The 22,769-nt window shown below is 47.4% G+C and overlaps 1 protein-coding gene across 1 annotated transcript in view; it reads left to right on the forward strand.

The window, feature by feature from the left end:
* ARHGAP31 (Rho GTPase activating protein 31) overlaps positions 1 to 22,769 on the forward strand; it is a 529,796-nt gene that overhangs the window by 449,675 nt on the left and 57,352 nt on the right. The gene's annotated exons all lie outside the window — the stretch shown is intronic.

Genomic DNA, 22,769 nt, shown 5'->3' on the forward strand with positions numbered 1-22,769 from the left:
TATGGGGCACTACACTGGAGGGGGGGGGGGGGTATTGTTGCATTGCTTACCATAAGTAGTTTATTTCAATGATTAGTACAATTTGTGTAGTAACTAAAACATTTTCGCTTGTAAGTAGACAACCATCATTTCTCCTTTTGACAAACAATTTGATGATTTTGTTTTGTTCCTAATGTTATACTTTGGCTCCAAGCCAGTGTAATGACCCACTGCGCATGCGCTTGTGTCCACCACACACAACATCCCCTGCACCCAGCCTCATCCTCCATGCCCATGTCTCTAACCGCCTTGTCTAGTTGGCATTGGAAGCAGAGTATGACCTTCTGCCCACCTCTGCGCCTGGTACATGTGCCTCCAGGGTGCCCTGGAGATGGCTTTGGTTCTTTGCTATAGAATGTGGTGCATTTCTTTGTCTCTGGACTTGCCCTGTGCCCAGCACCTGTGTCACCCAAATCCGCTTCAGATGGCATTGGTTGTGCACCGCTTCCTATGAGGGGGGCTTCTGGTCATGCCCTGTGCCCAGGCCCGATGCCCTCAAAGACTTCTGCCCATGGCCTTGGGACTCCGGCTCTATGTTGTGGACACAGCATTCTGCCTGTGCGGCCTTAGTCCATGTGGAGCAGGCTCTGAGCACAGCGTGTGGCCTTCGACTACACACAGCAACTCGTCCAAGTGGCCATGTGCCAGATGTTTTGGACACCACGACTGTAAAATGTAAAGACTTTTATGGTAGTTCATTTTTTGATGTGTTCTCTACTTTCTATTATTTAGAGTGTATAATTTTCAAAACCAGTCCTAAAGCCACTTTGTAATTCTCGAGCATTTTGTACCGATTTACGTTTTTTTGGGGAGAGGGGCAGATGTGGCTTTCCATCGCACTGGGTTGACCCCATCCCTACAGTAGTTGGACGCGACTAAGTAGTCTCCAGTTTGAGACCGGTCTGCATTTTATAATGGCGCCAGGTACAATATTTTACCTCTGTGACATGTTCTCAGACTGTCCTAGAACAAACCGTCCCAGAGCTGTTCTAGAACCCAGTGAGCGGTGATAAAAACATCACTGGAGATAGATTGATGATTTTAAGCTCCTAAAAGAGCCCCCAACGCACCATGGCACGTCATTTGGCAACCATGTTAATTACTCTTCGAGCCAGCTTAGTTTTGTGATCCCTGGAATGCTGTGGCGCACAACACTTAGAGAGAGGATGTCTGAAACAGTCTGACACTGTCAGGTCAAGTTAAGAAGGACGTTTAGTGATATATTTAATGTCAACGTGCTCTTGTGGTGGTCTCTCCAGCCAGTTGAATTATGAGCGGCTCCTGGCACCGATAAAATGTGTTGTTTACTTATTTATTTGAAACTGGATAGTGCTCTAAATTTACCTGCACCTCAGAGAGCTGGATTGGGTGAAGATGTACAATGTTATCTGGAAAAAGTCCAAGCAAGAGATTTAGGGGCATATTATCAAGGGGGTTTATCTCCGCTTTTTGGCTTTAAAAGCCAAGAAAGCGGAGATAAAATTATCTCCCTATTACCAAGCTGTCGCTGACACCAGTTAGTGACAGCTAATAGGAGATAGCGACCATCTTGGGCCCCGCTTTGCATGTCAGTGATATTTATCACTAATGACATGCAAAGTGGGCGTGCCAAGATGTTAGCGACTGGAAACAGTCGCTAACATCGCTATCTCCTATTACCAACTTTTGGAGATATTCGCGCTAAGCGCGAATATCTCCAAAAGCTAACACCTGCCCTGAGCAGTTCTTCACCATGTTATCCAATGGGAGGTGGATAACATGGCTAAGAGCATTTGCTCGATAATGCATGAATATCGCTGACTTTTCAGCGATATTCATGCATTGCGGCCGTTTTTTATCGCATTTGCGAAAAACCTTGCTAATAGTAAGGTTAATCTGCGATAAAAATCGCCGATGTGCGGCGATAATTTTTGTCTCTAAACAAGTTAGAGACAAAAATTATCGCTAGTTGTTGGTAATATGCCCCTGAGTTAAAAAAACGGGGTGACCCTGTGTCCCTCAGAACCTGGGTAATTAAACGATTAAACAAAAAAATGGTTCTGTCGGGTAGAGCTGACATTAATTAGGGGTACAGTAAATGTAATCAGAAATGGTATGCTCTCTTAACACACAAATCTAAAAAGACCGTACTCAATGAATCAGTTCTGCGCTAGACGATATTTGATCAAGTGTTTATCAATGGCTAATGGTGGATGTATGATGGTACAACGCGTACAGTTACAATGCGTACCGTTATGACGCAGGTTTTACAACGCAAGTCGTTACAACGACTTGCGTTGGGGGGCGCTGGATAGTGAATAGTTTAATTTACTATTCCAACTCCAGTCCCCGTGGATAGTAGGGAAGGCGTTGGATTGTGAATTAAACTATTCCCTATCCTAGAGCGCCCTCCAGCGAAAGTCGTTGTAATGACTTTCATTGTAAATCCTGCGTTGTAACGGTACCGCGTTGTAACGGTTCCGTTGTAAAGGATGTTCCCCGCTAATTGTCTAAGAACAGGATTGAATCCGGATAACTTCGGCGGGGGCGGATGGAAGGAGCGAGGTCTCATCCATCGGCTGCAGAAATGCGAATCTGATACGCATTGAGCTAATCAGCACCGGGCTGTAACTCATTCCAGCCTACCTATACAGATCATTGGGCCATTGTGCCTCAACGCCACAGGCTCTGACTCTTCCAGCCAAAGCGTCGAAACATCGACGCATTATTTAGGTCCAGATTCACCGGGTTTCTGTACTAAGAAAGAAACTCATGGATTAGAATCAAGCTCTGGCCTCGTCCAAAGAAACAATTGTAGAGGCGCTAGGGGGCGCACAGCGGAATGGCTGTGTAATTCACAGCTCCGCCGGGCGACCACAACAGATATGGACTGACACCGCCTTCCCCCCGCCCGTTCCGCCTGATAAACGGTGTTTTAGGCGTGGGAGGGTATCGAGCATCGACGGGCTGGCCGTGGAATGAATACTCCCCGGAGAAGAGAAAGTAATCTGTGATTACCCTGAAGCGGACCAGCGCGGCGGCCAAGATGGCGGACTACAGGATCACTGACCTGTATGCACCAACGGCGGTCGTGTGAGCCCTGACTCACTTGTATCGGAGGTACGGGCTGGAAGTGGCGGGACGCGAGTGCAGCTGCGGCGGTCTGTCTTATACCGCACACTTGAAGGGAGGCAACATGCTGATATTGACCTGCTGATCCCTGCCGAAAGGTAGGCAAGATGGCGGCGCCCACAGAGCCGATCCTTGTAGTGAGCAATTGACACACCGACCACCACTAAGGACGCGAGGATCTCGCAGCTACAGGTACTTTCCCTGCATATCGCGACCCACTAACAGAGATTGCGCTAACAGCGTGCAGGTCCAGGCTGCTTCACACAATGCATTTTGGGCGCTGCAGGATACCAGCACACAGGGGCAATACCGGCCAGGCATGAAAAAACGGCGCGAACCTGCTGGCATTACTCACGCTTGAAACTGTGTCCCCCCTGACCCTGCAGCACTTGTGTGGAGGAGTGGGATCATAACTTGCCTCCGCCCCTGTACAGATCCAACCACTAGAAACGACGAACCCCCCCCCAGTCCACCATTGGGCTGCATAGAGGTGACCTCCACATCTTCTTCACTGGCCAACAACCTGTGGAAATACCAGACTCCTCTGGACATAGCACAGACACCACGGGGTATTGTGAGAAGGCCTGATCTGTGGAGCTAGAGGTACATAGGTTTCCCACGCTCACGGAGACTTCGGCGGTGCCCTTCTTCCGAGGGCAAAACGGCGGCGGCAGCAAGAACCACCAGGGCATCGTGCCCCGCGTCGAAGACTGCTACCCCACAGAAAGTGACTATGGGAAAACCGGACAAACAACAGCAAAAACTATCTTTTGATAACAAAAAAACGACCAAGCCTTCAGAGCACATGGCGGACAACGATGGGGCAGCCGATCCAACACCGAGCAGCAACATGGAGAAAATACTGTTGGCCATCCAGGCGAATTTACAAGACATTAACGGCAAGTTGGACAACCTAACGTGCAGAATGGACGGTATGACTGCTAGGCAAGAAAAACATGGAGAGCGCCTGGACGAAGCCGAAACACGCCTATCAGCAGTGGAGGATGAAGCACGCACGTCCACCACCAAATGTACTGGCATGGAACGCATCCTGGAAGTAATCAAGGCAAAGGAGGAGGAATTGGAAGCGCGCTCGAGGCGCAATAATGTGCGCATTACAGGTTTGCCGGAGACGACCAACACCGGGCGTATGGAGCACTACGTGGAAAACCTGTGCAAGGATCTCTTCGGAGCAGAAGCGCTATTGCCAGTTTTCATTGTGGAACGGGCACAGAGATCCCTGGCACCACGTCCACCACCCGGAGCGGCGCCACGACCAATTGTGGCGAGGATATTAAATTATCGAGACAGGGACACCATCCTCAGGCTTGCGCGCGAAAAAGGGAAAATCACCCACCAAGGTAACTCCCTGGAATTTTATCCGGACCATACCGTCGCAGTGCAGCAGGCTAGGAAGGAATTCACGTCAGTCAAAGCCAAACTCAGGGATCTTCACATCAGTTATTCCATGCTATACCTGGCTAGGCTACGCGTTACATGGAATGAAAAGGTGGTGCTGTTACCCTCACCTAAAGCGGCTAATGAATTCGTCAAAAAAGTTCTACAAGAGCGTAGAAACAATGAACGTGAGGACCAGCACCAAGACTCGGACTAGCTGTACCGGTAAGGCCTGCCAGAGAATTGCGGTAAGACTCTTCATGGTTGCAGAATAACTGTTGTATTAACCTGGGGATCGCAGTTTACAAGAGGACTATGGTTGGTGATGTATTTGAGGGTGTGACGAGCTACTTGCTGCGGCGAACATTGCACAGCCGGGGCAACCACCTGGATCACATCCTGACTTTCAGTAGGGGTGCAGCCATCTCGACTTGGGGTGACTGATGAGAGACTGTATCACACAATATTCCATGCCTACAGTTGCTGTTAAAGGCCGCAAACAATGGTGCCCGGCGCACTGCTCTGGTACTCATCGTCAGCATATCTGTTGAACTGTACGGTAACGTGATGTGCTTCAGAGCCCAATCTCACTTCGAACACTGTCACACCCTGGTCGCGTTTCACCTGTGGGCCATAGAGAGCGCGATCACTTATCTGAGGGGGGCGAAAGGTCTACACTGTACTATCACATAATTTACCTCAGGCACATGCGAGCACCAGACAATGTACAGTGTTATATATATGTTGAGTATTTCACTGGATGGGAACGATGTGCTATTTCTCACTACTGCTGGAAAATGACCCCAATTTTGTTTAATATGCTACTGTGCATGTGTTCACACTAGATGACTGCTATAGTCGGTAAGACTTTCTTTGGTTGTGAAATAACTGAGCACGATCCTGTGGATCACCTCTGGCAGTAAATTCTACGGCCTAATGCGCATTGTATGGATGACACAGACCGACGACATTGGTACAGACCACGCTACTCTGTGAAACATCGAGGATCTCCTCATTGCGCATTACAGTTCCACAGGATCCTGAATAGCCCTTCCTCATTCTGAACGTGGGCACACCCCACTGGCACCTTACCGGTGGATTGTGGCCAGCGCAAATGCTTAACTGTAGAGGGTTTCAGGACTATACTGCCTATCGCTCGAACTATATCACCACGCATGTACACCCATGAATGCATTTTGATGTATATTTACGGTGCCCTTGGCTCTATGGGGTTGTTGGGCTGTATACTGTGGACACTGCAGAGCGGTCTGAATTGTCGGTTGGAACGAACTGCGATATGGGGGAGGGTCTAGATGACCGTTGGTGAGCTGGACTTCGCGCTATGTCACTGCGGCCACTGTTGGGTGGGGGGATGGCGGGTACTCAGTCACATAACTTGCATTTATGTCAGCTTTTGAAGTATCGCCCACACCCGATGCATCGGGTGCAGAGTTGTGCTCTTAGCGGACCTCCACAAGGGTAATACCCAACACAAGATCTATAGTATGGGTATTGATTTGTTTGTTTCAGGGTTGTGGGATTTGTTTTCAGAGGGGCTAAGGCTTCGGCAGGTTGGGGTTGCTGGAGTGGGTGGGATGGGGGAAGCTGGGGGTTTAGATTGTTTAGAAAGACCACGAACATTGAAATTGGACAAGATACTGTGTTCTCTCAGGCAGAGGGTTGCTGTCGCTAGTATAGGTACTCATGATGCAATGGGTTCAGAAGACACCTCAGGTTGTGATTTACACATGGAAAGTTCACTACGGCCTATTAGATGACTCAGGGTTCTGGACATTCGGGTAGAATACACTTGAACTTCCTCACTTGGAACGTTAGGGGCTTTACCAAACCACAGAAAATAAGACAGGTTTTTGCATGTCTCACCAGATGGGGTATAGATATTGCACTAATGCAGGAATCCCATCTTGCACCTAACACACATCCACATCTGGGCACAAGGTGGGCGGAATCGACCTATAGGGCTTCCTATTCCTCTTACTCCCGGGGAGTACTCATTTTAATTCGGAAAGGTGTAAACTTTAAATCGCATAAAATTGTACAGGATCCCAATGGCAGATACGTGATAGTTTTGGGTACTCTGCGTGGCCAGCACATCACACTCCTTAACGTCTATGGTCCAAATACAGATACACCGGAGTTTTTCAGGGAGGTGTGGGGCCACTTACAACCACTCACAAACACGCATTTAATATGTGGAGGAGATTGGAACGTAACATTGGTGGACGGGCTGGATCGCTCCTCCAATTCATCTGAACAGCATAAGCAAGCACGGACAATGATAGTACATATGCTGAAAGATTTGTCGTTAACAGATATTTGGAGGAATAGATATGCTAACGAGCCAGGGGCCACCCACATCTCAGCATCTCATGGCAGCTGGTCTCGCCTGGACTACTGGTTAGGCACGAACGATACTGCCCTGTGGGTAAAAGGGGTGCAGGTGTTGCCACGCACATTATCAGACCACAACCCCGTCCTATTACAGCTCAGCATACCACGATACACACCGCCTCCATTTCAATGGAGGTTCAATTCACAAGCCCTAACCGATACTATTTACACAGATACATTAACGAAGGCAATAAGGGAATATTTCCAGATCAACTCACCGGTTGTTGACGATCCGGGCCTGTTGTGGGAAGCCTTCAAGGCCACGACGAGAGGGGTATGCATTAGCACCACTATAGGGGTTTTAAAGGACATCAGACGCCAGATCCAGCGCTGCGAGACTCGCATAAGAGATATAGAATTGGCTTTTGAAAACACACAAGACATTTCACTACTGGCAGAACTGCGCGACATACATACTGAACATAACGATTTTATGACTGCTGAAATCAAGTATTTAGATCGCAAACACATCGCTAGGAACTTTGGAGAGGGTGGCAGGCCAGGGGGGACACTAGCGAGAAAGATATGTGAGGGGAGGGGGAACTCGGCCATACTGCGAGTTAAATCAAAGGATGGCCAAATACAGACGCAATCTGCAGACATCCTACATAGCTTTGTGGACTCCTTTAGCACACTCTACAAATCACAACCCACAACGTCGGAGGATGAAATTTTTAGATATTTGCAGGATATAGCGATTGGATGGCTATCGGATGGACAGAGGGAACAGTTAGCAATGCCTATTACGGTGGAGGAGGTGACTGCAGTGATTAAGTCACTACCTAATGGCAAGGCGCCGGGCCCCGACGGGTACACTAACGAATTCTACAAACACTTTGCTGACATTCTTGCGCCTTACATGGTAGACATGTTTGGCACCTCCTTCGAGAAATCAATACTTCCGCCTACTCTCCGCGAGGCACTAGTTATTGCCCTCTTGAAACCGTCCAAGGACCCCGAGGAGTGCGACTCCTACAGGCCCTTATCGCTCATTAATGTGGACTCAAAAATACTCGCGAAACTGCTTGCAGTACGCCTATCCCCTCTGATGACACATCTGGTTCTTCCAGATCAGACCGGATTTATCCCCACGAGATCAACTTCCCACAACACAAGATCCCTGTTTGCTCTGTCTCACTACCTCCAGCCCTCTGTCAAGGCCGTGGCAGTCATGCTTGACGCCGCCAAGGCATTTGACTCCATTGAATATAGTTATATGATTGCTATTTTACACAGGATGGGTTTTCCCAAAAGATTTGTCCACTGGGTCTCCCTGCTGTACACTCAACCATGCGCCAGAGTCCGGATTAATGGTTACGTCTCTGCACCCTTTAACGTGGAGCGAGGCACCAGACAAGGGTGCCCCCTTTCTCCCTTACTTTTCGCGTTGGCGCTGTAGCCACTGGCATGCATAGTAAGGCAAAACTACAAATCATCAGCTTTGCAATTTATGGCCAGACCACTGCACATATCTCTGTACGCAGATGATATGCTGCTATATATACGCGATCCCGAAATTCATCTGAATAATCTGCTCAGAGAATACATTAGGTTCGGGGGCCATTCAGGACTGGCAATCAACTGGTCCAAATCTTCTATAATACCCTTAACGGACACTACCACTCCCTTTGACATCGACTACCCGCTGGAATGGCAACAGGATCCCATTCGCTATCTAGGGGTCATGTACCATAGAGATCCAGAGGAAGTCATACGTGCTAATTACGGGGTAGTGATATCCAAGCTGGAAGACAAAATCCAACGCTGGATTCACTTGCCACTATCACTGGCGGATAGGATAGCAATAGTAAAAATGAATATATTACCTAAACTGCTGTACCTTTTTAACAATATTCCCATCACACCCTCCGGGGAAATATTTCGCCGCATCAAGTCACTAGTACTGACACTGATCTGGGCTGGCAAACAAGCCCGTATAGATCTCCAAACGTTGACGCTCCCATATATACATGGCGGTTTTGGAGTACCAGACTTCCTCCTGTATTATCTTTGTGCCCAGGCGCAGTATGCGGCCTATTGGTATCATGAGATACCATATCTCACTCACACGGCCATTGAAGAGGGAGACGCAGATCCTGTCCCCCTTTCAGCAATAATATCACATGCTAGATCACCACTGCATGCGAAAGACATAAACACCATAGATACTACAGTGAAAGCCTGGCGTAAGCTCGGACAATTGGCCCACAAGCTCCCGTTATATGCACCAGCAATGCCCTTACATCACCACCACGCGCTGTCAGTCACTAGTGAAAAGGTGGGTATGTCTCTCCTGCGGAGCGCAGGCATAGACAAGATGGGAGACCTGTTTCAAGAGGGCACATTCCTGGACATCGAACATTTAACATACATTCAAAACAAGACCCCCATGTTCCGCTTCACGTATTATAGATTAACACGCGCACTGAAAGAACACTATCCGTCATTTCCTGGGGAACCGGATTGTTTGGCGCCGCTACAGCTAATTATACACTACAAATTCATTCATCAGGCATACTATACCCCTACAAAACTGCTTAAATTCGGACTCCAAGACGAGGATAGATGCAAAAGATGTAACAGGGAAGGTGCGAACTTTACACATCTAGCTTGGTACTGCACCAAGATTTCAGAGTACTGGGCGGACATTACCTCCACGCTCACTGTCATGCTAGAGGAGGAGGTGGCATGCACAATAAAAACCTGTCTCCTTGGCATTGTCCCACAATTTCGTGCACTAAAGCGTAAGTTCTGCGTTATATCTTTATTATTGGCTAAAAGACAGGTTGCACAATGCTGGCATAGCCGCAAGGTACCTAAGAAATCCACATGGCTACATGACATGTCCGTCTGTAGAGATAAACTAATGACATACGAGGAGAACCTCCCTGCAAAATCTAGGCCCAAAGATTATTGGAGCTTCCTAACAGACTATGTCAACTCCCTGGAGGTGGAGACAGAGGGGTAGCTGCCTACCGTTGCATTCAGGGGTGCTAATATATCAAGTACAGGCAGTGGTCGAAGTGGGGGAAAAAAAGTAGGGGAACTGTGGGTGGAGAATCAGGGGGTGGGAATAACCGAAGATTGAATCAGTGGGCGGAGTCAGGGGTGTGGCTAGAAAAAGCAAAACATACCAATTTTTAGTACGTTTAGCATTTCACTGACCAGTTACAGCTTACAACGTTATTTAATTACAACATTGGATAAACATGTTTATTTGAGGTTTAATTCAGGAAAAAGCAAACACTCATAGGGAATACAGGTTTGTGTACAGCGTGTGTAATATAAGCAGGAACAACATGTTACCTTAATGCTTTTACTCTCTTTGATCAGAAATCCATGATTATTTTTTGTCTCAAACATTGAGGTCATGAATACAGGCCTCCTCCTGTACACATGTGTTAAGCAGGGCTCAAAAGAGAAAGGGACTCTTCAGGAGAATCTACACTCACTGAAACCCACAAAGGCTCCTTAATATTCATGTCAGCCAGCTAGCTGCTCAATCATAATATAGCAAAAAGAACAACTGGTGGACAGAATGCAGAACAATATCATACATTCACCCCAGTACAGACATCTAGGCCTAAATCCATTGTTTCTTTGCTCACCATGCTATTCCAGTTTGGAGCCAGCCATATGCAAATCAGCCTTGATCCTGCACCCAATGGGAACAGTCCAGCCCGAACTGCCAGGCCAGGTCCTCCCTGGACTGGAAACAAGCATCCTAGGACCGGTTTCGGGCTTTCAGCCTTCATCAGCCATGATAGCTTGATTCCAGTGGCATGGAGAGCACGGGACTCATGTCTGAGCATACCTGTCCCATTCGGGGTGACAAATGCAAAAAGAACAATTGATGGACAGAATGCAGAACAATGTCATACATTCACCCCAGTACAGAGATCTAGGCCTAAATCCATTGTTTTTTTGCTCACCATGCCATTCCAGTTTGGACCCAGCCATATGCAAATCAGTCTTGATCCTGCGCCCAATGTGAACAGTCCAGCCCAAACTGCCAGGCCATATGTATTCAAGTGTCCTTTCATTCGGGAAGTAAACACAAAGCAGTACCCACTGAACTATGCACATAACATATTGCTCTTTGATATGCATGGTACATGTTCTTGCAGCAGGCATATTACCTCTCTGCGCTACCTTAGATGAGTAAAACAGCCACTAGACAAAACATGCTCCCATCTCTCTCCAGCAGGTACATTGATCACCAAAGTTATCTTGGCACTTGTATTGTTGACCGAAACCTGCTGAATATACAAAGAACTTTGCAGTGTTTTTAAAACTCCTGCACTTGTACAAAACCGGTCCCCCCAAACTAAACTGGCCCCCTACCCTTCCAGTCGCCCTGGGAAATGCCTGCTCCTGCCCTTCCACTGTTCCTGCTCCTGTCATGCTCGATCAACACTCCTGCTTCGTCAATTCCCCTGCCTCCTCCCTTCTCCTGGCCCGTCACTTCTCCTGGCCCGTCACTTCTCCTGCCCTGTTCACTGCTCCTGCCCCATTCACTGCTCCTGCCCCATTCACTGCTCCTGCCCCATTCACTGCTCTTGCCCCATTCCCTGCTCCTACCCTGTTCAGCGCTCCTGCCCGGTTACCACTCCTGCTCATGCCTAATCACCGCTCCTGCCCGATTACTTCTACTGCTTCGTCACTTCTCCTTCCCCGTCACCTCTCCTGCCCCATCACCTCTCCTGCCCATCACCTCTCCTGCCCATCACCTCTCCTGCCCATCACATCACCTGCCTGTCATGTCACCTGCCCGTCACTTCTTGTGTCCGGTCACCTCTCCTGCCCTGTTGCCTCTCCATCCACGGCACCTCTCCTGCCCTGTCGCCTCTCCTGCCCCATCACTTCTCCTGCCCCGTCACTGCTCCTGCCCCGTCACTGCTCCTGCCCCGTCACTGCTCCTGTCCCGTTCACTGCTCCTGTCCCATTCACTGCTCCTGCCCCGTTCACTGAAACTGCCCTGTTCACTGCTCCTGCACCGTTCAAAGCTCCTGTCCTTTCACCGCTCCCGCCTGGTTACCGCTCTAGCTCATGCCCCGTTACCTCTCCTGCCCCGTCACCTCCGCTGCCCATACATACAAGGTTTAAAGCCAGGTTCTTATAATGACTTCCAATAGATCTCCAAAATCACCCTTTTGCACCCCCACGCTAACACTCCAGTTTTATAATCACTTTAGATTACTGCTTCAACTAGCATTGGCTCTTTTATAAAGCAGAGAAAATGCAGATTGTTAGTGATGCCATAGTTTCTAAAGAAATCGCTATGTAAAGTAATCAACATGAAGAGGGTCAATGACCCAAAGCAGCACCTTGGTTAATCAGTGATCCTTGCGTTACCAGCCCCATGTGCAGCATGTGAGGTGATGACCAAGCTGAAGCATTCAAAATAATCTTTATAAATAAAATTTGTTCAAAACAAATATTTATGTAAAGCGCCCACTATAATTTGTGCTGGTCTGACTGGAATGATCTTCTCTGGGCAGACATTTCCCCATGGTGGTCCTGCTCCATTTGCCTGAGGCCACTGAAATAGTAAACCTAGCATTTTATTAGAATAGAGAGGGAAGTTTCCCTTCCTGATACCTGTTCACTCAAGTGGTACTTCTCACACTGCTCCCCAAAAGTTTCGTTAGGCATATTTACTTTCAGTGTTACTTTGCCCTGAGGAGCACAAAAGAGTCACCAGTGACTAATCCAATTTAATGTTTTTGTGCCCTCAGATTCTTTGCTGATGACATTCTCTGTTCCAAACTATTTCAGTGCAGATGCCATCCAGCTGTATTTTATGGTCTCTAAATATTATGCTGCCTTTCTCATTGAAAAATACCGGTAGTGGAGGGGCAAGGAGTTTGTACTTGAATACAATTTTGTGCAAAACCGTTGTATTTTTGTTTAACAATGCAATTCAGACTCTGCTTGCTTTAGTAATCATTTATTTTTGGTTTACACAGCTCGAATACATTTGAAATTATTTCTTTTGGTACTCGTTGCTTAAAGGTTATATATTAGAGGGAAGAATACGAACCTAAACTGATACAACATGGTTCTTTTGTTTGGGGAAAGCTCCGACGTCACTGACACTTGATATGCTAAAGGCAGAGGGCTGCGCATTGTCATTCGAAAGGGGTTAATCTGCCTCACTCGGAATGACAATGGGCCGCCCTCGGTCTGTGCGAGCTCAGGGAGGGGCTGGTGCAGCCACTGGAGTTCACAGAGAAGTGCGAGCAGCCCCTGGAAGCTGAATCAAAAAAATGATTGATTTAAGTAGGACTATTCTTGCCGTCCCGGGATGCTTTTTTTAAAAGTAGAAGTAGGGGAACGGACTGAAATAATTTTTAGAAGTAGGGGCACTCCGTGCCCCTCCGTCCCTGCCCACTTCTACCACTGAGTACAGGCTGGACACGTCTATTCAATACTCCTGGGGAGAGAACCAGATCAGTTAGGATGAACGTTCTTTCCAAAGTAGATGGTTTCAATGTCAGGTCTTTAAGTTGAGTTCTTTCATTGTTCCTATCTATAAAATTACAAAATGTAAGACTCATGTTACAGTGCTATCTGCGAGATCTGCAGAGGTTGGGCGGGGGACGGCTCCAACTATTGACGAGACAGATCTTACTATTATTGTCCTTTGTTTACCGTTTGCTCATACTTTGCGAGCCGGCCCCCGGGTTGTAGGCTCTCTGCTGTGTACAATTGACTGATGCTAATAAAGGTCTTACACAAAAAAAAAAAAAAGAAACGATTGTATATAGAAATGTGTTGACACTGTATATATTGTTCACCATTGTATCACCATGCACAACTGTCACCTATAGACCCCATAAGAATTCTTTGTCCACAATTATATTTCACAGTCTTTTTAACGTACGAATTGTGTTGCTTATCATGGAATGAAGTAATTCTGATAAACACTTGATTACATTAAAAAATAAAATTAAAAAAAAGAGAGCATACCATTTCTGATTACATTTACTGTACCCCTAATTGATGTCAGCTCTACCCGACAGAACCATTTTTCTTTAATCGTTTAACAAGCAAGATTAAGCCTTATGTTAATTTGTCCAGGAGTCAGATCTCAGTGACGTTAGTCTGGCAGCATGAATCTATCATAACTTCACATGGTCCTTTTCATAGCGCTGCAGCTGAGCGGTGGATGCTCAGGACAAGACAACCACCTTCTAAGGGAATCAACCTGTGGGAGTTGTTTCACGTGCAGACTCCTACCACTGACGTCCATCGAATTGGCGCCAGCTGTGGATGTTTTCACGTGACTTTTGTGAATGAAGTAGGGTCCTTGTAGGTAATTAGTCCAGTAGCCAGTAGTGTAGATTATGTAGGTTTATAGTTATAAGTAAGATTGTATAGGACCCACAGGGAGAAGCATCCGGCTGCTCAGCCACACTCATTCCAACTGACCACTCATCCAAACCATGCACTCATGAACATTCGATTACATCACACTCACAAAGGCTGAGCAGCAAGGAACTAGGAGACACAAGTTATAGCAGTGGCGTCACATTTTGATCTTGAAGGCACACAGCTCTGACTTTTCCTCCCCTATATAGTAGTCAGACATGTTTTTATATTTTCCAGGAATTTGTGATAATAATAAGAAATAATTGGATAGCAGAGTGTCAGGAAACAACTGTGTTTTTCCTACGTGTCTGTTAGTAGGTCATATGAAACATTTAATAATAATCCACATTTGTAAAGCGCACCACCACCCATAAGGGTCGCTAGGCGCTGGGGGCCGTCGGGAAGATTAAGAAAGCTACTGCCCAGAGTCACATGGTGCTGGGCTAATCTGCCGCCGGTGCCGGGGATCGAACCGAGATCCCCAGATTTCGGAGTCAGTCACCCTAGCCGCGGCGTCACACCTCTTCCTTTTTCCACACCTCTTCCTTTTTCACGTTACTTCTTCCCATGGTCTCAGAGGTGTCAGGAGATCGCTCCACATCACCAACCTCAAAAGAGATGCACAACTTTGATGTTTGCAATGAGTTTGCCTCTATGGAGACCAATGGTGGCTGCACCGCTAAGGCGGAGGAACATCACCCCTCTGCTCAGCAAGCAGTACAAAAAAAGAAAATTATAATAACAAAAGTTATTATCATTTTATTTCTCTTTGCGAGCCTTGGAGCCAGGTCAGGTGGGGCGGGGCTTGGCTTACTGCCGTCAGAGCCGAGTCAGGAGTGATTTTCACTCTCCAAGTGTGCATGACGGTTTGGCCGGCCCTTTTGGCCAGCCAAACCGTCATTCGCACTTAGCATGTTCTCCACCGGGCTAAGTAGCACAGCCAGGTGGAGAACATGCCCAGGCTCCCAGGCACTGCCTGAGCAGCCTCTTTGGCTGCTCAGAACAACCACGACGCTGCTGATGCAGCGTTGTGAGTGGCTGGGAGAGGCAGGGAGCATGGGTGCTACCGGTTCTGCAGATGGAGGAGAAGCTGCCAAGTTTCCAGGTTGTGACTTACCCATATTTCCAATGTGTTTGTGTGAAAATTCAATTCCATATGTGCCACTTTGAGTGGTTCTAATGCAATTAGAAAAAAACTGTTATATCCATTTAGCAATATAGATTTTAGAAACGAGACCCTTCTTTCCAATACAATGGCCTAGAAACAGCTTCAAAACTGCTGCAATGTTTCTGAAGAGCATACTTAGGGCTCTCAGATTCCTCAGATCTGTTTGCAAGTAGTTCCTCCTTTCCAGTTTTTTACTTTACATCCTGAAATTGTGGCACCACTCTAAATCCAGAACTACAAATCCCAGAACGCAAAGTACTCTACAAGCAATTTCTTATGCAGGCCATATACAGCTGCCATGCTCTTACTCACCTTCAGTTTCCTGATGGCCATGGACATGCTTTTCTGCTCAACTCCAGTTCGAGATATTAGTAGTGTTTTGAATGTGTTGCTCGCTGTCCTTGAGAGGAGACTATTTGTATTCTCTAATTAGTGATAATACACGTTCTAAATAAATGCAAACATTATTCAGTGGGTATTTATTAATCACATATTTTGGAAACACATAGCAGAAACAGAAGCTTGCTGTTGCAAGCTGACACTCAGACCTTGCACAACAAAATATTCAACCAGTGCAAAATTGATTGTTTTTTACTGAAACTCTGTCTGAAAATCAGCGGCCCTATTGTGAAAGATGCAACTTTTCTTAATATATCATCAAGTCTGAAATAAATCATAAGTGGACCCTCGAACAGGAACTTCCTGGGATGACTTAAATCTGGTTACTGCAATGTAGGAAAGTGTCTCTTTTGACATGGTTAGATCCAACTTTTTGCCTGATGTCTGATGTGATTTCGAGCTGTAAGTGCACTTGGTCCCGGCTAACCAGGTCCCCAGTGCCAGATCTCTTTCCCAAAATGTACCACAATGGCACAACTTTAGTTACCCCTGTATATCCCCGGTAAATGGTACCCCTGTTGCCTAGTTCATGGGTACTGAAGAGGGTGCTCTGGGGCTGCAGCACTGGTTGTGCTTCCCCAGGGACCCCTTACCAAGGCTATGCACTCTGACATTGCAGGCTGCATGTCTTGGTGCAGAGAAATCAGGAGTCCACATGGTACTCAGCCTTGTGTGCCATACCTCCCACACACTAAATAAGATAGAGGTAAGTCCCCCCTACTGCAGGCCTTTAGCCTTAAAGCAGGGTGCACTTTATCCTATGTGTGGGCCTATCATCATGAGCAGATAATCCCCTACAATGTCCAGTCTATTCTGGGATGTTGTAAGTGCACAGGGAAGCCATAGAGAGTACATGGGCTGGATACTTGTCAACACAAGTTTCCTAACTCCCTGATAGCTTCAATGATTCCTACAGTGTTTGGTAGGGGTGGGCGAAGAATTCTGCTCTGCCTGTGGAGTTCGCAGAGCTTTGCCCACTCTGCGCTCCGTGCGGAGTTCTGAAAAACTCAGCGATATGATGTGGAGCGGAGTTCTTTTTCTCGAGTGGCTTGCCAACAGTAAGTTGACGAGCTCTTGCGATAAAAAATAATGTGCTAGACCTCCTCCTGATGTGATTTCTCATCGCGGGCAGTCGCAACCACTGGCGTTGAGGAAGCTGCCGCTCGAGTAGAGCAGCCGAAAGCCGCAGCACCCTCTGGCACGATGCATAGTGCCGTTTGTGCTGATTTTACAGTGAGAGACAAATTCTTGGCACAATAAACCAGTGCGAGCAGAATGACTTAACACTACCAGACATGTTTCTGACCTCATGGGGTGAGAGCCAGCGCTCTCAGAAGACAGAGACAAAGCCTACACTGGGCAGAGGTGCTTCACTCCTCCTCCAGGACAGGATGACCTTCTTGGGTGTGAAGCTTCAAAGGCGATGCCACCTTTGAAATCCGAACCTCCACATAACGGGGGAAGCCAAGCCCCCTTTCTTGCTCCACTTTTGGCAGGAGTAAAGGTGGTAAAATTAGTTAGATTAGGAGAAGGGTCCCCTCTTAGCCTACGCCACCCCTAGGGCGGAGCAGGTGATGTGAAATCCTCTCCTGAAATTCTACCTTCTTGAGTTGGTGAGAAAACCCATTATCAGATCTAGGGTAATGCCTCTTCCCACAGGAAGTGGTCACTAGAGGGTGTAGACACCCTAATGGTAGGTAGCCATTGGCTACTACCTGTCTCCCCTTGTAATGCCCCTAAATTTAGTATTTAGGTGGCATACAGTGGCGGCCGGTATCTCAGAAGAGTGGCGCGGAGTGAGGATACGGGGGAGATGGACAACACAAATAAACAATAAAAAAGACAACTCACCTGCCGTATCATTGGGTCACCACATTGCGCTCTTCTAGGCTCCTCCTTTCCGCAGGCACAGGCTCCACTGGCTAATGCTGACGCTGCTTTCATGCTGCTGGCGGCAGCATGAAAGCAGCGTCAGGATTAGCCTACGCATCGATGAGTTGTTGTGCCAGTGAGGCTGGGAACCTATGCTTGCTGTTTCCAAATTGACAATGCAGCTGGGTTGGAGAGAGCTTCAGTGCGCAAGTTATGTTATGGTATGTTATTGCTATTTGTAGAGCGCAACTGTTACCCAAGGGTGTCCTGGCGCTGGGAGAAGGCCTATAGAAGATTCAAGCCAGATGGAGAGACACGCGCATCAGTTTGGATCAGTTTGTGAAGAGCCAGGTTTTTAGAGTCTTCCTAAATGCAAGAAGGTTGGTCATGCTTCTTAAAGAAGGAGGAAGCGCATTCCAGGCTCTTGCTGCATTAACTGTGAAACTTCTGCCCTGCCCCCTCCCCCTCTCCCCCAGTTGGCCTTCTTCACCCTAGGTACTGTCACCAATTTGGCGTCAGTAGATCGTAAGGTTCTAGTTGGGGTGTACCATTGAATAAGTTGTTTTAAGAATTCAGGCCTGATTCCATGAAGGGCCTTGAAAACCAAACATAAGGTCTTAAATTGGGTGCGTTTCCTCACTGGCAGCCAATGCAAGGCTTTGATTTGGGCAGAGATGGATTCAGACCTAGGTGTGCGAGTGAGTAGTCTAGCAGCTGTTTTCTGCAATAACTGCAGTTTGTTTAGGGATCCGTCATGTATCTTTAAATAGAGACTGTTGCAATAATCCAATCTCTGCATAATCAAAGCAGTGACAACTGGTTTTTGTAGCGCTTTGGAGAGTAGTGGCAATATTTTTTTTGCAAGATTTTATAATATAAGTGGTAGTGGAAACCACTTTATTAACCTGGTCCCTACAGCTCAGTTTCTCATCAATCCAAAATCCCAGATTTTTCACTTTTCCAACTGGTGTGGGGAGCTGGCCCGGGTCTAATGGCCTGCAATCTGGTGTCCAGAGATTAGGGTTGTTTCCAAACAAAACCACCTGGAGTTGAGCTTCAGGTTGGTTCGTATGGCATGGAACGGCCGGCCAAACCATCATGCCCACTGATAACAGTGCAAAACATTCCTCTCATGCCTGCCCCCCAACTTGATCCTGCCCCCAAATCTCCGTGGTAGGAAAAAAAACGTTAACAAACCTAGTTTATTAGAATTTTATTTTTCGTGTTTAAAGCTGCTGGCTGGGGGGCAATGCTCCTCTGCCATATCAGGGGAGCCGCTGCTGGTGGCACCCTGAGACTTGAACATCAGATTTGATGGACAAGAGAAGACCAGGACTAAGAAGATCCACTGCTCATGAATAAAATCCCTTCTACAGAAGAGAAAGGCACCAATCCCTGCCCGCTGCTTCTAGGACTTGACAATGGCTGTTTCTGTGGCGTCCTGAAACCTGAAAGGGCTCATCCAGCCTTCAAGAAATCGCTGTGAATCTCCCTTGGAGTGAAGGTACCACTCCCCTGCAGACTGCAGGGACCAATCCCGTGAAGTCTGGTTTGTCGACACGCTGCCCTCCGATGACCTCGTTGCAGTATCGAAGTCAGAAAAGGCATAACAGTTCCGGAGGGTCAGATCTATTTCCCACCAAGTTTGGAGATAACAGGACCTACCAGAACCGCGGCGTACCAATACTCGGGGTACCGGACCTCCAACTGCAAACACCGAGGAGAAGAGTCCACTGCGGACTCCTGTAGCACCAGAAGCAAGCACCCGTTGAAGGAGGTCGAGACACCTGAGACCCACTTCCTGAGTGTCCTAGGTGTCCTGTTATTGCCTCTCCAAGTTGCCGTCTCCTGACAACAAGGACCTCAAGATGCACAATGCCCATTTGATCTGTTCACTCTGCACCCGGCCCCAGCACTGACCAACCAGCTCTGCTCCCATGGTCCCCAGGCCCTTCCGACCTTCTCCCTATAGAGAGGCGCACCGGACTTACCTGTAAGTTACTCTGTGCGGTGCTTTTTCAAGTGGCTCCCTTTGTCTTTGTGCACCAGCTTCCACGACCACAGCACCTTTGCTACCGGTCAATCTGGGATACTCCAGTTCTACTCCTGGAACTTTTGACCTTGTCCCAGCATCGACCTAAAACAAGAAGGTGAACTTTGTGAAAGCATTGCTTGAATTTTATTGCTTTTTTCCCAATGTTTTCTATGGTGAATAATTGTGTATAAAAGTGATATATCTATTGAGCTCTGTAAACTGTGTGTTTGGTCTCTAAAATTATATAAAAATCAATATTATTTTTACAAATTGATCTCTAATTTATTCTTGAGAGTATGTCTCATTTGTTGCCTCTATGAGTACAACAAATGCTTAACACTGCCCTCTGCCTAACTGCTCGCCCACACTCACAAAAACAGAGTTACTATTGTCTACTTTTACCTCTACCTGTCATTTGGGGATGTCTCGCTTATTCTACATAATTACTTCATTTTAGTGCACTTTACAGAGAGAAACCCTGCAATGTAAGAAGCCAAAGTAAAAAAAAAAGTAATTCACTTTCCACGCAGACACTCGAAAAAGGCTCGACTGAACGGAAGCCTCTGATGAAGTAACGGAAGTAGACTCCGGGCGCTGCTTTTCCCTGCAGTTGCTGCTGCAGCAGCTCGGTGCTCGAAATAATAGCAAGCAGGCGCCAGCAGATGGCGTTCTAGGATCATTAAACTACGAGTCTGCTCCTAGAGACGAAATACCTTGTATTCAGAGTACATTAACGTTTCCCAAAAATCTATGTAAAGTAGCCCAGCTTTGTAAACGTTATTGCAATTGTACCTTCTGTAGGCTCGTTCTTCTCAAATATAATTGACCAATAGTTGTTGCTTTAAGCTACAAAAAAAACGTGTTTTCCTTTGATCCACAAAGATAATTCAGTGAGATGTGCTCTTGTTTCATCAGCGCGTGTAGCTTACTGTGTAGTCAGAGGTTCTAGTTATTGCAAGACTGGCACCGCCTTTCATCCTTCAAAGTTTAATGCAACGAGTACCAGTTGTCTTTGCATCCTAGGAGCCTGATTTACTCATTTGTAAATACAAGTCCAAGCTTGCAAATACAAAATCTTGGGCCACACCACTGTGGACAGGGGGAGCTTGGGAGCGCTGTGGAAATAAGTTTCACTCTGCCCCTTAAAACTCCAAGAATTGTCCAAATTTAGTCTTCTGTACTTGTTTGCGCCGTACAAAAAATTATGAGATGTGGGGGGGAAATGTCCTAAGAAGTGAGAGTTGGCACCATTGGCCATTGGCCCGGCGTGCAACGTCCATGGGGCTCAAAGGGCGTCAGCACACACACAGCCGCACCCGAGTACTTCACGGGTCTTTAAAAGACCATTTATTTGTTAAGGAGGCTTTGTTGTTTTCTCACCTCTTCTTAGAACCCCTGCATCTCCACTCTGACTATTGCCGGAAGAATTGCGGCCCCCAACCCCACTCCCCCTCGCCCCTCTGGAAGATTAGGCTCTAGTTGCGCTTCTGGCACTTGACACCTTCCTTGGTGCAAAGTATCACAAGTGATATTCTAAAACTACTTTTCGGTGCAACATTTTCCAACAGGAAGTAAATCCCCAAACTACACTTTGCTCCGGTTTACTTCACTTTGGGGGACTCTGCATTGGTGCAGTGTAAGTAAATCTTAGCTGTGGTTTAGAACAAAACGCCTTTAGTCAATTTGCAGGACAATGGTGCAAAATGGAATTGCTATATTTTTGGCTTTAAGGGGTGAAAAACAATAAAACCTCATTAATAAGTAAACGGTCTTTTAAAGACCCGTGAAGTGCTCGGGTGCGGCTGTGTGTGTGCTCGGAAAGCTGTCTCATTCCGGGCTGACACACACGACGGGTGGTGGGCTGAAGCCCTTTGAGTCCAATGGGAGTTGCACGTCTGCTGGGATCACTTGTACAGAATACAGCCTTTAAGTTTGCAACATAATAAATTCACAAGGTGTACTCTTCCCTAGATCAGGGGTGTCCAACGTAGGTGCAGGAGGGTCGGCGGTCCATGCATGTTTATAGGATCACCCTTTGAGATAACTCAGCAAATAAATAAATATATATATATATATATATATATACATACATTTCATTCAATCAAATACAACTCTTGTATTTAGTGTGGATCCTGAAAATCTGGCTTGGGTCCTGCCTGCTCTCTTGCCCTAGAGGCCGCAGCTGCCTGGCTTCTTATAATGAGGGGTTCTGTCCTCACCATTCATTGGACAGGCCTGTGTTTACCTTTTGCCTCTGCTTCAGAATGGAGGGTGCGGCTGGGGGCACTGCCCTCTGCCGCTGTTCCCAGGGCCCGGGATCCGCAGAGCCCTCCGTCTGGATGAGCAGGCTCTGCCCTCCCGCCCTGTGGGGGAACACTAGGGGCCGGTGGGACAGGCCCGACCGGCCGGCCGCAGGCAGGCTCGCCGCCTCTCGGTCTGAGGCAGGAGATGGTATCGGTCACAGGACCCGCATGTGGCGCAGGGGCCGGCATCTCTAGACTCGGATGTGGCGCCTCACAGGATGGGAGACCCGCCGGTAGGTGGCGCTGCAGACAGTCCACCCTTCCTTGAGGCGACCGTGCCTGACCCTGGTACAGGAATGCTGTCAGGGAAGCCTTCAGGTCAGAGATGCTGTTATCACTTCGGAGGAGAAAGCAAAGAATCCCGGGTCCTGGCGCATGCGCAGAAAGTGCATTCCACTGGATTTAGCAATGTTTGTATTTGCAGAAATGTGGCCTTCTGCTAATGTCACGTCCCTGCACAGGAAATCTGTGTCCATCAGCACCAACATAAAGCTAACTCTGTACCTTTTAATACACAAACACAGGCAAAATCAACGGTTAGTCTATATTTACAAGTATCTTTGTGGTAATATCACGATTACTGTTTGCGGAAACACATTTAGTGAAAGTGTGGCATTACTGCAAAGGCTGTAAGTAATGTAAGTGCTGGGTGACTGAG

The sequence above is a fragment of the Lissotriton helveticus genome, chromosome 8, assembly GCF_964261635.1.
Source record: "Lissotriton helveticus chromosome 8, aLisHel1.1, whole genome shotgun sequence".
Classification (NCBI taxonomy): Eukaryota; Metazoa; Chordata; class Amphibia; order Caudata; family Salamandridae; genus Lissotriton; species Lissotriton helveticus.